This window comes from Solanum lycopersicum, chromosome 8 (genome assembly GCF_036512215.1).
Source record: "Solanum lycopersicum chromosome 8, SLM_r2.1".
Taxonomy (NCBI): domain Eukaryota; kingdom Viridiplantae; phylum Streptophyta; class Magnoliopsida; order Solanales; family Solanaceae; genus Solanum; species Solanum lycopersicum.
The window spans coordinates 53,469,188-53,482,447 of NC_090807.1; positions in this window are offsets into that span (position 1 = coordinate 53,469,188).

Consider the following 13,260-nt stretch of genomic DNA (forward strand, 5'->3'; position numbering starts at 1 on the left):
TGTATGCTTTAACTGATGCACGTGATTGGAACGTATCAGACAATATCTGGCATACTAGATTGGGACACCCTAGTTTGAAGTCCTTAAAAGTTTTGAATAGTAATAACAACATCAATGTTAGTAGTTGAAATAAATGTCTATAGTTTATTCTAGTTTCCATTGGGCAAGAATTGTAAATTTTCATTTGGTTTGAGAAATAAAATTGAGAAGGAACCTTTATTTAAAATTCATTGTGACTTGTGGAAATCAGCTCCAGATGAATTTTTTCAACATATGAAATAATACGTCATTTTTGTGGATGATCACGCAAGAATTTTTTGATGTTTTTTTAAAATTTCAGAAATTGGTGGAAAAACATTTTTCTAAAGAAATTAAATATTTAAATGTGATGGAGGTGGTGAGTTTATCAAAACAAACTTCATAATGCATTTAAGAAATTGTGACATGGTTAGACATATTTCATGTCCTAACTCACCTGAACAAAATGGATTTTCATAATGAAAACCTATGCATATTATGGAAACTAGCTTAACTCTACTACTTCATGTTAACCTACCTTTGTTTCTATGGGTTGAGAATTTCCTCACTGTAGTTCTCCTCATTAATATATTGTCCTCCTTAGTCTTTAAGATGGTAACTCCATTTGTTAATTTGTATAGAGAGCAACCTGATTACAACAACCTAAAGGTGCTTGGGTGTAGATGTTTTTCATATATAATGGGTAGCAACAAATTCAGTTCAACAATTACCCTTGTGTGTTCATAGGGTACAATAGCTTACACAAAGGATATATATATATATAGTATCATCCCTCTACAAAGAGGGTGTACATATCTAAACATGTTGTGTTCGATGAAAACACATTACCCTACATGTCTTCAAATCAATCTCATACTAACATTGATGTCTCACGTCACCTTGCTACTTTTGTTGAATCTTACTCTACACTACAGGCATATGATAATCATAATTCTAGAAAAGTACAGTCTGATAGTACATAAGTTACTGGTGGGAATACTACAACAACCCATGTACTCTTTGATAATGATAGTACTATTGACCTCTCAGGATCAAGATAATATGATGATTATGAGGAATAGGTCGAAAGTGGTGATTTAGACAGAGGTTGGGTAGGATCCAGGTGTTAATTTAGGATATGCTAGAGGCAATGAGGAATACGTTACATGTGTAGTTTCAGTCAATGGTGGTTTATCAAATCCCACTTTATGTGTTTTTTAAGAAATGCATTTAGAATTTGACTTCTCCAAGTGGAATATATGAGAGCAGCATCAACCTGAAGATACTACACTACGATCAACTACTTTAGTTGATGTACTTCCTGCACCACAAATGCATCATATGATTACCAAACACAAGGCAATGAAATAACACCTATAACTTGTTGCCAAATATTAGTAAGAAAGCACTAAGGTCACCTCATTGGCTTGTAACAATGCACGAAGAAATCAATGTTTTAAATACTAATAAGACAATTTATATTGGTACCCAAAGATCTTGGTATAAACTTGGTTTGTTTAAATTGGGTGTTCAAGACGAAATTAAAAGTTGAAAGAACAGTAATAGATACAAGGTCAAACTTGTGTCCAAGGGATTCTCGCAAATTGAAGGGGTAGATTTCAAAGAAATATTTAGTGTTGCAGTCAAAACCACAACTATTAGGGTGGTTCTATCTATTTTAATCGGCTAAAAGTAGAAAGTTAGGGAACTGGATGTCAAAAATACATTCCACCATAGATTATCAAAAACGAGGTATACATGAGTCAACCTCCTAGATTCATTGATCCCAGGTATCCTCAACATGTGTGTCTACTTAAAAAGGCATTGTATGGTCTTAAACAAGCACCAAGAGTTTGCTTTGAAAAGATCATCATGTTTCTCCTACACCTTGATTTCATCTATAGTTACGCAGACCCTCATTATTTACTTCACAAACTCACAAAGTCATCATATTTCTCTTATTATATGTGGATGATATTATTGTCACAGGAAGTAATCCATCACATGTCTTGGAGTTTGTTATACAATCTAGAAAAGAATTCACTATAAGGATCTTGACCCTTTACACTTCTTTGTAGGAGTAGAGTTTAAGTACTTTGATGAGGAAATTTAATTAAGTCAGATTAAGTATGTTGTTGAATTGTTGGAAAATAAAATATGAATTTGGAAAACGTTGTTGACACTCATTTGGCTCAAAATAATGGTTTACGCGAAGTTTTAGGAAATCTTGATGCATGTTTTTATAGATTGATAGTAGGGAGTATTCAATATTTGACACCCACAATGCATGATATCACTCATACTCTGAATTTAGCAAGCCAGTATATGCTAAGTCCAAACATTTAACATCTTCAAGGAATAAAAAGGAATCCCAGATACATCAAAGGTACTCTACACTTTGAACTAAGATTTATTTTAGAACCACCATGTAGGTTCTACATACATTCAGATGCTAATTGTGGAGGTTGTACCATCAGTAGGAGATCAACTGAAGGTTATAAAATCTACCTAGGTGTAAAATTTATTTCGTGGACTCTCAAAAAATAGACCACAATATCTCGATCGAGTGCTAAAATTGAGTATAAAGCACTAGCCTCCACTACAACAGAGATGACATGGTTATATATCTAGTTTATGATCTTGAGGTGTTCCTTCGATCTGTTCCAACATTTTATTGTAATAATTTTAGTGCTTTGTACATAAAAATTAATACAGTTATGCATGCTAGAACAAAACATGTTGAAAGGACAAATTCTTACTCAGTTTGTGAGGTCTAAGTATCAGCTAGTTGACCTTCATATCAAAACATTAAAAAATAAGTATTTACTAGAATTCACAACAAGCAAGGAGTTACAGTTTCTCCACACAACTAGCTTGAAAAGAAAGTATTGACGATAAAGGAATAATATGATTGGGACATATCAAAGGAACATGTCCAAGAAAGTTGACCGACGTGTTTGTTATGGTAGATAGAGTCACATTAGGACTAGACTACTCAATCCTTATTAATGTACGAATAAGATGATGTATCATGCATAGGGCAAAATTCAATTAAGATAACATGTTTTAGTTATAGTAGTAATACTACTGATGTAAATAATATGTTTGTATTGTAGTAGGTTTCCTAGCGTAGATAGTATATGACACTTCTCTTATATAAGAAGCATGTGCTCAACAATTTTAGTTATCAGTACAATCGTTAATTTTTCTATACTTTACGTGTGATTTCTACATTTTGTACCAACTTTTATCATTACATGTACAATCATAGCTATTATTAGAGCATTGAGATGGAACCACTCGGACGTTGGTAGGAGATTTTGATCTCCGATTAGTTGGTAGAGTGTATTTGAAGTTACGTTGTAGAGCACAAATTTATTATAGGATTTTTTGGACAATGTCAAGTTAATTTAGAATTGTCTTCTCGTAATTTAGAGTAGGCAAAAGAGTTATACAAATCGAAAGGTTTATGATTTGGAGTTCATCATTGGAGAACGGGTCATTTTGAAGGTTTTACATATGAAATGTGTGATAATATTTGGAAACAAAGACAAATTGAGTTCAAGGTATATTGGTCCTTTCGAGATTGTTGATCATATCGGTGAGGTGTCTTATGAGTTGACTTTGCCACCTAATTTGCCAGATGTTTACCCTGTATCTGATTTTCCATCTTAAAATATATCATCAGGATGGTGCTCACATGTAATTCAATAGGATTCAATGTTAATTCATTAAAATTTGGCCTTTGAGAAGGATCTGAAAACCATCTAGGATAGGAAACTCCGAAAGAAATTACTTAAGTAAGGTTCAATGACAGTATCGTCCGACTGAGAAAACTACTGAGGAGACAAAGTTGGATATGCGAATCAGATATTCCCAACTTTGTGAGCATTTAGGTATTTTCTATTCTTTAACATTCAAGGATAAACATTTGTTTTAGAGATAGATGATGTCACAATCCGTTAGTTGTTATGAGCAGTAGAGCTATTTTGACTGTTCTTGTAAATATTAAATAAGAATTTTGAATTATTTGTTTAACTATTGGTTATTTGATTGATAGTTATTCTTAAAAAAAAATATTAATTTAGTTGGTGGTTAATTGGTCAAGTCCATAATTTGATTAATACTCTATTTCACTTGATCCATGTATAAAAATAAGTTAGTGAGCGTTAAAACTTTTAAAATGTTTGAGTCCTTCCCTTTCGAACAATGTCTAAAGTCACACAATCTAATTAAATCAAGTAATCACAACAAAATTATATAAATAACAATACTCATATCATACTCTATGAGTTTAGAAATCAAGTTCTTGAAAAATCTTGTCATTTGCCTATCAAAATCTGAAGTTTTGATGTTAAATCTATAAATAATCAAAGGGGGATGAAGAATCAAGGTCACAAAATCTTACCAGATGATTTAACTCAATAAATCTCTTCAAAATCGCCTCCACAAGTTTCACCAAGCTCAAAAAGGGAAAATGAGGCTTAAACCCCGACATTAGCGGATCAAAAACCTTTTTTAATGTCGCAAAAGCGATCATGTGTTTCCAAAAATGAACCCCGCCAAAACAGGACCTTCACTTTCAGGAACAGGCTTTCACTTTTGTCACGATTGGGGCGAACCCCCTAGACATAACTAGCGTCGGCGTCTTCAGAGAGGATTTAGACAAGCCTCTTATCATTCGTCATAACATATCATAGGTTAAAATATGGAAAAATTAAAACTTTTTACGTACTGAGGTATACATAGACCTCTCACATACTACATTCGGAGTTTACTTAGACTCCTCTCATATGAAGCTTACATAGGCTTCTCGTTTAGACAATATAACCAACATATAAGAATTTAGTCTAATAATACTATCTCACATTAAACCATCTAAAAACGAAGTAGAACATTCGGGCATAGCCCTTATAAAAATTCATATTTGCCACATAGGGCTTACAACAATATCTTCAACAATATGAAAGAAATGAATGTCTTTAGACTATAGTAATACTACTAAGGAAGAGTATGTGGCAGCATCCTCAAACTAGAGGACCTACCAAAATATGGGTAAAAGTCCAAGTCTTGTTGCAAAAAGCGACCTTGATACCTTAGAGGCCCGAACCTACATTGTTTGGGAAAATGGGAAAGAATATGGGTTAGTACAATCACATGTACTAAGTATGGAAACATATGCACATAAAACATTGAAATCATGCTTAAAGGGACATTTAGTTAAAAACCATTCTAAGTCACTTTCAAAAGCATTTATGTACAATCAAGAACACATACAAGCCAATAGACATAACATCACTCAAGAAAAGTCCATATTCAACACAAGACCAATACAATCATAAAGTTAAGTCAACATGGATATTATCAACATAATGTCATATCAACATAAATGGCATCATATCAAGATCATATAAGCATAACAACTCAAACATAATGTCCTAGCAACGATTCATGTGCAAGAGTTCATAACATCACAACATATAAGGCCCTTACTCACAACCCCTTCCCATGCCTACAAGTGCAATGCCTATGTGAAGCCTCATAACCCCACAGAGTCAAGTAAACCAAGTAAAGGATCATAAGCAATGTCAGCGCTTCATATATCTTTATATCGTGCATGTTCATAATCATGTACATCAACATAGACCAATAGCATGTTGACCAATAAAACTAATATCACATAGGATCATCAAAATGTAAAGTCATCATATACAATTCATACATATCATAAGTACATAAGAACAACCTCCTAAGACTTCATTCAAGTCCAACTTGTGCCATGTATAAGTAGAGTCCCATACCCCTACCTATACTAAGTAGAACAACTTAAGTCACCTTAGTTAGTGTTCACTTTATTACTTTCATTCTACTTTTGAGAACAATTTCCTTAACCGACAATAGACCATGTGAGCTAAACATGAAATCCGGTGTCATGAAATCCTACACCGAAAGGTAGGACCAAAACATGAATATAGCATTCTAGGTGGATCCACTAGTTAGTATTCCTATGGAGGCAACATAGTAAAGAAACTACGAGATATGTCTTGAACCCTCTACATGCCCATTAGTTATTGGAGCCCTCATCTCATGAGAATGTTTGGTGAATCTCCCTTCTATGGGGATTCAACACCTCTCATTGTCAAGTTCGCTCGATGCTAAGCTAAAGTTCCTTTTTGAAATGTCTTTAAGTTATTCTTAATCATCATAGCTTAATATAGGTCATAAGAGACTAACCATTTGTATATCATATCATTAGCTCATTAAGTATTGCATGAGAATTTCCTTTCATAACAACCCTTCATTTATGAGATCTACACATCATATTAATATCATAGTAAGGCACACAAGTGATTCACATTCAACCGTGTATCATCTTAACCTTAACATGATCTCACAATTCACATAGTAAATACATTTCATCATAATCATCACATCATCATCTTCTTAATCTAATCACATAGAATACTTCATTGAACATAATCATCAAGAATTCACCATCATTATTTAAGTAGAGAACTCATAATCATAAAATTCTTACCAAATAGCTTCCAAGACCTTCTTTAAGATCTTACCCTCAATCCATCACAATTAACCAATGATCCACTCATCATCATCATAATATAGTGAAAACAATACCATAATCAATTATAGCAACCCAAATCATCAATAAGTTTAATTCATAGCTAGGGTTAGGGAAAGGGGTTCATTCATGAATTCATCCAATCTAAATCAATACATGACAATGGGTGAGTGATATGACATAGATAACTCAAGTCTATCCACCAACACACGAATTACTCCCCACCAATTCACAAGCAAATCTATGAATTGGGGAAATTGGGGAGAGGACATGGATCACATAAAATTCCCATTGATCAACATCAATTACTCAACAATATATACTTAATTAGCCATAGTTAATCACAATTCATCATAATTAATCATTATTTCAAGTTTAGAAGAAAACCCATTTGTAGAGAAAAACCCTTGAAATTGGGTTATTTAAAAATCAACTTTAAATGGACCTCTTGGGGAAGGAATCCCAAGAGTGAAATAATCCATACCTTAGAGATCTTAATCCACAAAATTTGAGTAAGAAATTTAGAGACTTTGTATTATTCTTCAAGCTTCTTGGTTTATTTAATGGAGGATAAAGTAAAGAGAAAATGTAGAGAGAACTGGGAGAAATTGGATTTCAATATATGTTTGAGGTTTGAAGTGTCAAATGGGTGTTGATGGACCTAAAATTAATATATAGTCAACCCCCAAAATACCCAAACTAACCCTCATTAAGTTGTACTTCTAAAAGTGAAGTCCAACTTAACTTTAACCGTGAATCCCCGTCCACCTTCATGCCCCACTCAGGGTCCGTGAAGTGCTTGATAAACCGTCGTGGTGGTCATAAAAAGTGAGGCAGTAGCTCCCCCAAATGAGCCACCTCCGTTTTCTTCTAAGTGAACTTCACGACAACCCCCTTTCTTCCTTGAACATGCACCACGGCCCATTAAGTGGCTCGTGGTTCTCTTAGGAAGTAGCCTCTTCCAAAACTCCCTCCTTTTTCCCACGTCTTAGGCATCTTCACGACTGCTTTCCTTCTTCCATAAAGTGCACTACGAGTCGTGAGGTGACTCGTGATGTCTTGGACAGTAGCTAACCCTTTATGTCACCTTCCCCCTTGTCCAAAGAATCTTCACAAGCTTCCTACTTGGTCGTGGTCATGACACGAGACGTGGTCATGCTCGTGAAGGCTGAGGCAGTAGCCTCCCTTCTTGGGAAGCCTTGGACTTTTGGCTTTGGCTTTCCCTTGAAGGATAACACTCCTCCCTTGGTTTTGCTTCCTTATACTCCTTCATAGGCACCTAGGTCCACTCCCATCACCTTCCCATGAACAACCCTTTAGACGCCCCTTTTGAAACCATGCTAGCACCACTAGTTCATGTTAGTAGCTCTCCGGACATCACGGTCATTTCTTGACATTTTGATTCTAACACTTCTTAATTAGTCGTAACACATTTTTAAGCCTTGGTTCCTCATGTAAGGCTCTAGCTAGGCCATGAAACTTCTGAAGTGTTACAACTTTCGTGAAGGTCACAATCGCGAAAGGGCCATTCCCAATCGCGTTGGTCATGTCACTTGGACCTTCATGAAATCAACATGTTACTTGTGAAATCAAGGTTTGCAAAAGCAATAAACCTCCCATAATCGTTAGGCATACCAAGTACAAGAAAATCCACAAATATAAAAATCAGCAACTATACCCTTGAGATTTCTTTTGAAACCCTTACACACTAATTATATAAGCAAATTGACCAGACTTGACCTTTTAAACTCAATGAAACTATTGAAATACGAAATTGAGGTCTCCTTGACCCAAAATCCGTGAAAGTCACAAAAACCTAATGCATAAAAAGGCTATATCAATCCAGTACCTCTAAAATTCAACCAAGACCTATCTTAGACCTAAAATCAATTCCTAAATGTACTTGATTTTTTGAATTCAAATCCGAACAATCGAACACTTCAAACTCCAAAAAAGTACTGAAAATCACTTTTTAACAATGTTAGCCATTCAAACTCAAACTATATAAAATTTACAACTTTTTACTCAAAGTTTGAAACCAACTTTAAAAATTCAATTAGAATTACTTCAAGGTCAATATCAAGAGGGGAGAAATAGTATTTTTATGAAAATTTTCAAAAATGACCAACTGGGTCATTACATTACCCACTAATACTAAACATCGTGTCCATCTTCGGACATAAAGCAAATAAGAGTACCTAAAGCCTAAAAAAAGTTAAGGATATCTAGCATGCATATCCGACTGTCTCCAAAGTCACCTCACCAACTTAACGGTTCTCTCACCGCACCTTTACTGAAGCAATCTCCTTGGTCCTAAGCTTTCAAACCTACCTATCCAAAATTCTCAAAAGACAAGTTTAGACCCAACATCATTGAGTCTAGAGAAAAGATACTCATCCGACGTGTACTTCTAAAGCATGGGGACACGGAATAAAGGATGAATAGATGACAAGCTAGGTGTCAAGGATAACTTATAGGCTACCTCTCCCACTCATCTCAAGATCTCAAAAAGTCCAAGAAATCTAGGTCTAAGCTTTAACTTCTTTTTGAACCTCATCACACCCATCATGGTGAAATTTTAGGCCAAACATGGGCAACAATGTGTAACCATAATGGTTCAATTGCTATTTGGTAAGGATGGCCTTGTATGTTGGGCTAAGTGGAGTTGAGAGCGGCCAACTTCATTGCTTGATGGGACAGCCAGGCAGGAGTGATATTTCTATCTTAAGACTAGGCCAACTAGGTCTCCCCTGGTTTCCTGGTCAGAGTTTTCAAAGACCTTCTTGGCAAGGTTCATTCCTCATAGTGTTAGATATCAACTACATGATCAGTTTTTTAGTTTGGAATAGGGCTCCATGAGTGTGTCTAAGTAAGAGGCGAGGCTTCACGAGATTTACCGCCATGTTACTATGATTCTACCTACAAAGGAGGAGAGGGCTTGGTGCTTCATTTGGGGTTTGAGAATCTAGCTATGATTTGAGACTTAGTCTATGGTTTCTACAGGCTGTTCTAATCTACATATGATTAACTTGCTTGTAATGCGAGGACTAAGGGGACAACGACAAGAGGGCTAGGCACGAGGATAGTTACATCGGGCCTCATTGACCAAGAATAGAGATTTTCTTGTCTATTATTGCTATTAGGCTGATTGGCCAAACCTATTTGGTTTGTCAATTAATAAAATGGCCACAAGACCAACAAAAATTTGAAAAAATGAAATAAAATGTGTTACTACATCAAAATTGTGTCAGAAATATACTTTTTAATAAGAAAAGTATGACTAATCTTTGTAAAAGTAAAAGATATATAAACTATGTAAATTGACAAAGAAAATCTAGATAAATGGTAAAATAGTTAATAAGTATATATGGAACTTGTACAAAAAAGGGCCAGGTTCAGGATGCACTACTTGTGGATGTAATCATCTTTTCATGAAATACTTTTATAGATAAATTAGGAAAGTTTAGACCCAACATAATTGAATCAAGAGAAATCAGATCATGAGACTCATCCGATGTACACTTTTAAAGCGTTGAGACATGGAACAAAGGATGAATAAATGACAAGTTAGGTGCCAAGGCCTACTTATAGGCTACCTATCCCACTCAACTCAAGATCTTAAAAGGTCCAAGAAATCTAGGTCTAAGCTTTGGTGCTTCGTCTGAGGTTTGAGAATCTAGCTACAAATTAAGACTTAGTTTATGGTTTCAGCATGTTGTTCTTTGTTGCTATCCTTTCAATATGAACTGTACAATGTGTACAGTAGAAATCTAACGTGAGGCATAAGGGGACAAGACAAGAGGGCTAGGCACGAGGATAGTTACATCGGGTTTCGTTGGATTGGATTAGATATTTTCTTGTCTATTAATCTTTATTGGGACGATTGGCCAGACCTATTTAATTTGTCAATTAATAAAATGGTCACACGACCAACAAAAATTTAAAAAAAATGAAATAAAATGTGTTACCACAGAAAAACTGTGTCATAAATATATATCTTTTTTAACTAGAAAAGTATGACTAATCTTTGTAAAAGTAAAAGATATAAACTATGCAAAATTGACAGACAATCTAGATAAATGGTAAAATAGTCAATAAGTATATATGGAACTTGTACAAAAAGGGGCCATGTTCACGATGCACTACTTGTGGATGTAATCCTCTTTTCATGAAATACTTTTATAGCCAAATTAGGCAAATAAATATCGACCTAAAACGAACAAAAGAATAAAGAGAAAATAAGGAAATAAAAGATAAAGGCTGCTCGTAACACATAAAGATATTTCGATTTACAAGAACTAGCATGGACAAGAGTAATTTTAATTTATGGTCTCTCATAATATTTGTTGCAACTTTTTCTCTTCTTTTTTTTTTTTGGAAAAAGAAAGATAACCTAAATATTAAATCCCTCCGGTATACTTGGGGCTCCACTTTTTTTTTTTATTTGTGATCTAAAATAAATGATAAATATATATTTGAGTGGTTATAAATTATTTTCATTAAGAATAAAAATAGATATTTTAAAATTAAAATATTACTTAATATAAAAAATAGTTACTCATTTTTTAAAAAAGTAAAAGAAAATAAGTCAATATAAAGTGAGACAATATGTGGAAAGTTTCGTGAGAGTGTATTTGGAGATAAACATACATTTATTCCTTGCGTGATAAAACTATGTGGTTCTTTTTTAATACTATATAAAGGCCATAAGACGTGCATCAATCCTCCCTCACACATCAAATCTCATTAATCTAAACTGTTTATTTCTAATATCAAACAGATGCTGGAGATAATTGAATCGAAGAGGTAAAATAAAAGGGGCGGTGACAGAAGAGAGTGAGCACACATGGTGTTTTCTAGCATGATGTTTTACATGCTTGAAACTATGTGTGCTCACTGCTCTATCTGTCACCCCCCATCGCTTTCTATATCTCTCTCTAGATTTTATTAGAGTTACTAACGTTTTCTTGATTCATTTGCATTTTCGTGTACTTCTCCAAAAATTTATATGGGTGGAGGGGAGGGGATGCTGTCATACAATTTGAAATTTCACTAGCAAAATTTTCAGATATAAAATTGTTAATTGTCTAGTACAAAAGGATAAGTCATATGTAATATAGGTGAATAAATGAAGAAAATTGGCTTAGAAATAACAAAGAAGAAGAGGTGAGTTAATGATTTTAAAAGTCAATATTGAAAAACATATATATAAAAAGTGTCAAAAAAAAAAATTACTGGACGAAAATTCAAGGGCAAAAAGCACCTTAGTATGTATTTACATATTTGGTTTAGTCAGTATTGGTGATAATTTATGTGTATTTCTAACATTTCCAATATAGAACTCAAGGGGGAAAAAAATTAAGTGAGTTTTGACAACTCTTATCAAACTGGTGCAGTAAAGCACCTTAGAGTGTATACAAGGGCAAAAGTAGTAACACGCCTTAGTGTGTCTTTACATATTTGGTTTAGAGCGTGCTTTTTAAATTAATTAGTGATAATTTATGCGAATTCTTAATCCTGCCAATAGTAAATAAAAAAAAATTTAAAAAAAAAGAATAATTTAGATATAAAAAAAATAATTGAGTGAGTTTGACACTTAACTATTATCAAACTGATGCACACATAAAATGTACTAAAAATGAACAATGTAGTTACTACTCATTCTAACGTTTTAAATATCTTAATGAGTGACCAATAACATTCAAGATTAATCTCCTCGTAATTGATGAAACACATTTCAAATTTTGAGATTTAAATAAGTCTATTTTTAAGTGTGAATTTTTAATATATTTTGACTTGTAATATTTTTTACATAGTTTAAAAATATATGAATTTTATTTCAAATATATATATAAATTATATACACAATTTTTTTATCAACTTAAATGATTTAATTCTGGAAAATTAAAAAATAGTAATTAGTGCCTACCTTGCACTATGATCCGAAGTGACAAAGTACATGTCTCAGTCTAATAAAGGTATAGTTTGAGGCAAAAGTCTTGTTGATCTTAATTATTTTAGAGGGTATATTTTGAGGAAAAAGTCTTGTTGATCTTAATTATTTTAAAGATTATATTTGACTTGAGTGTAAACAAGAAGTGGTCGATGATGTAAACATTTTCTCATTTTGCTTTTTTTCATCTGAAATAGTGGTGTTGTTCTTTTACTTTAAATAACAACGGTTTATGACATCCAACAAACATCAATTCGTTAAAAAAAGTCTCCTCAAATTTGATTGGCATTTGGAAAAGTCAAGAGCACTAGTACATTTTTTAAGTTGAGACTATATATCCATCATTTTCAACATCCCATCTTTAGTTGATACAAGTCTTAATTAGTTGGATACAGCTCAAATGTTTTTTTTCTTTTTTTTTTTTCAAGAGAGATAAATGATGATTTCACATATCGTCTTAAAGTACGGCAAGTGAAATGAAGGCTTATGTTCAAGTTATTGTGTATTAAAAATGTGTCATCAAGACTAAATAATAAACTTTGTAGAAGTGATGGTTAGACCTAATTTGTTATATGAGGCAAAGTATTGATCAGTAAAAAATACACTTCAAAATATGAAGGTGGCAAAAATGGGGATGCTCAATTGAATATGTAAGCATACTAAGAGAGATAAAATTAGAAATGAGGTTATACGAAATAAGATTGAAGCG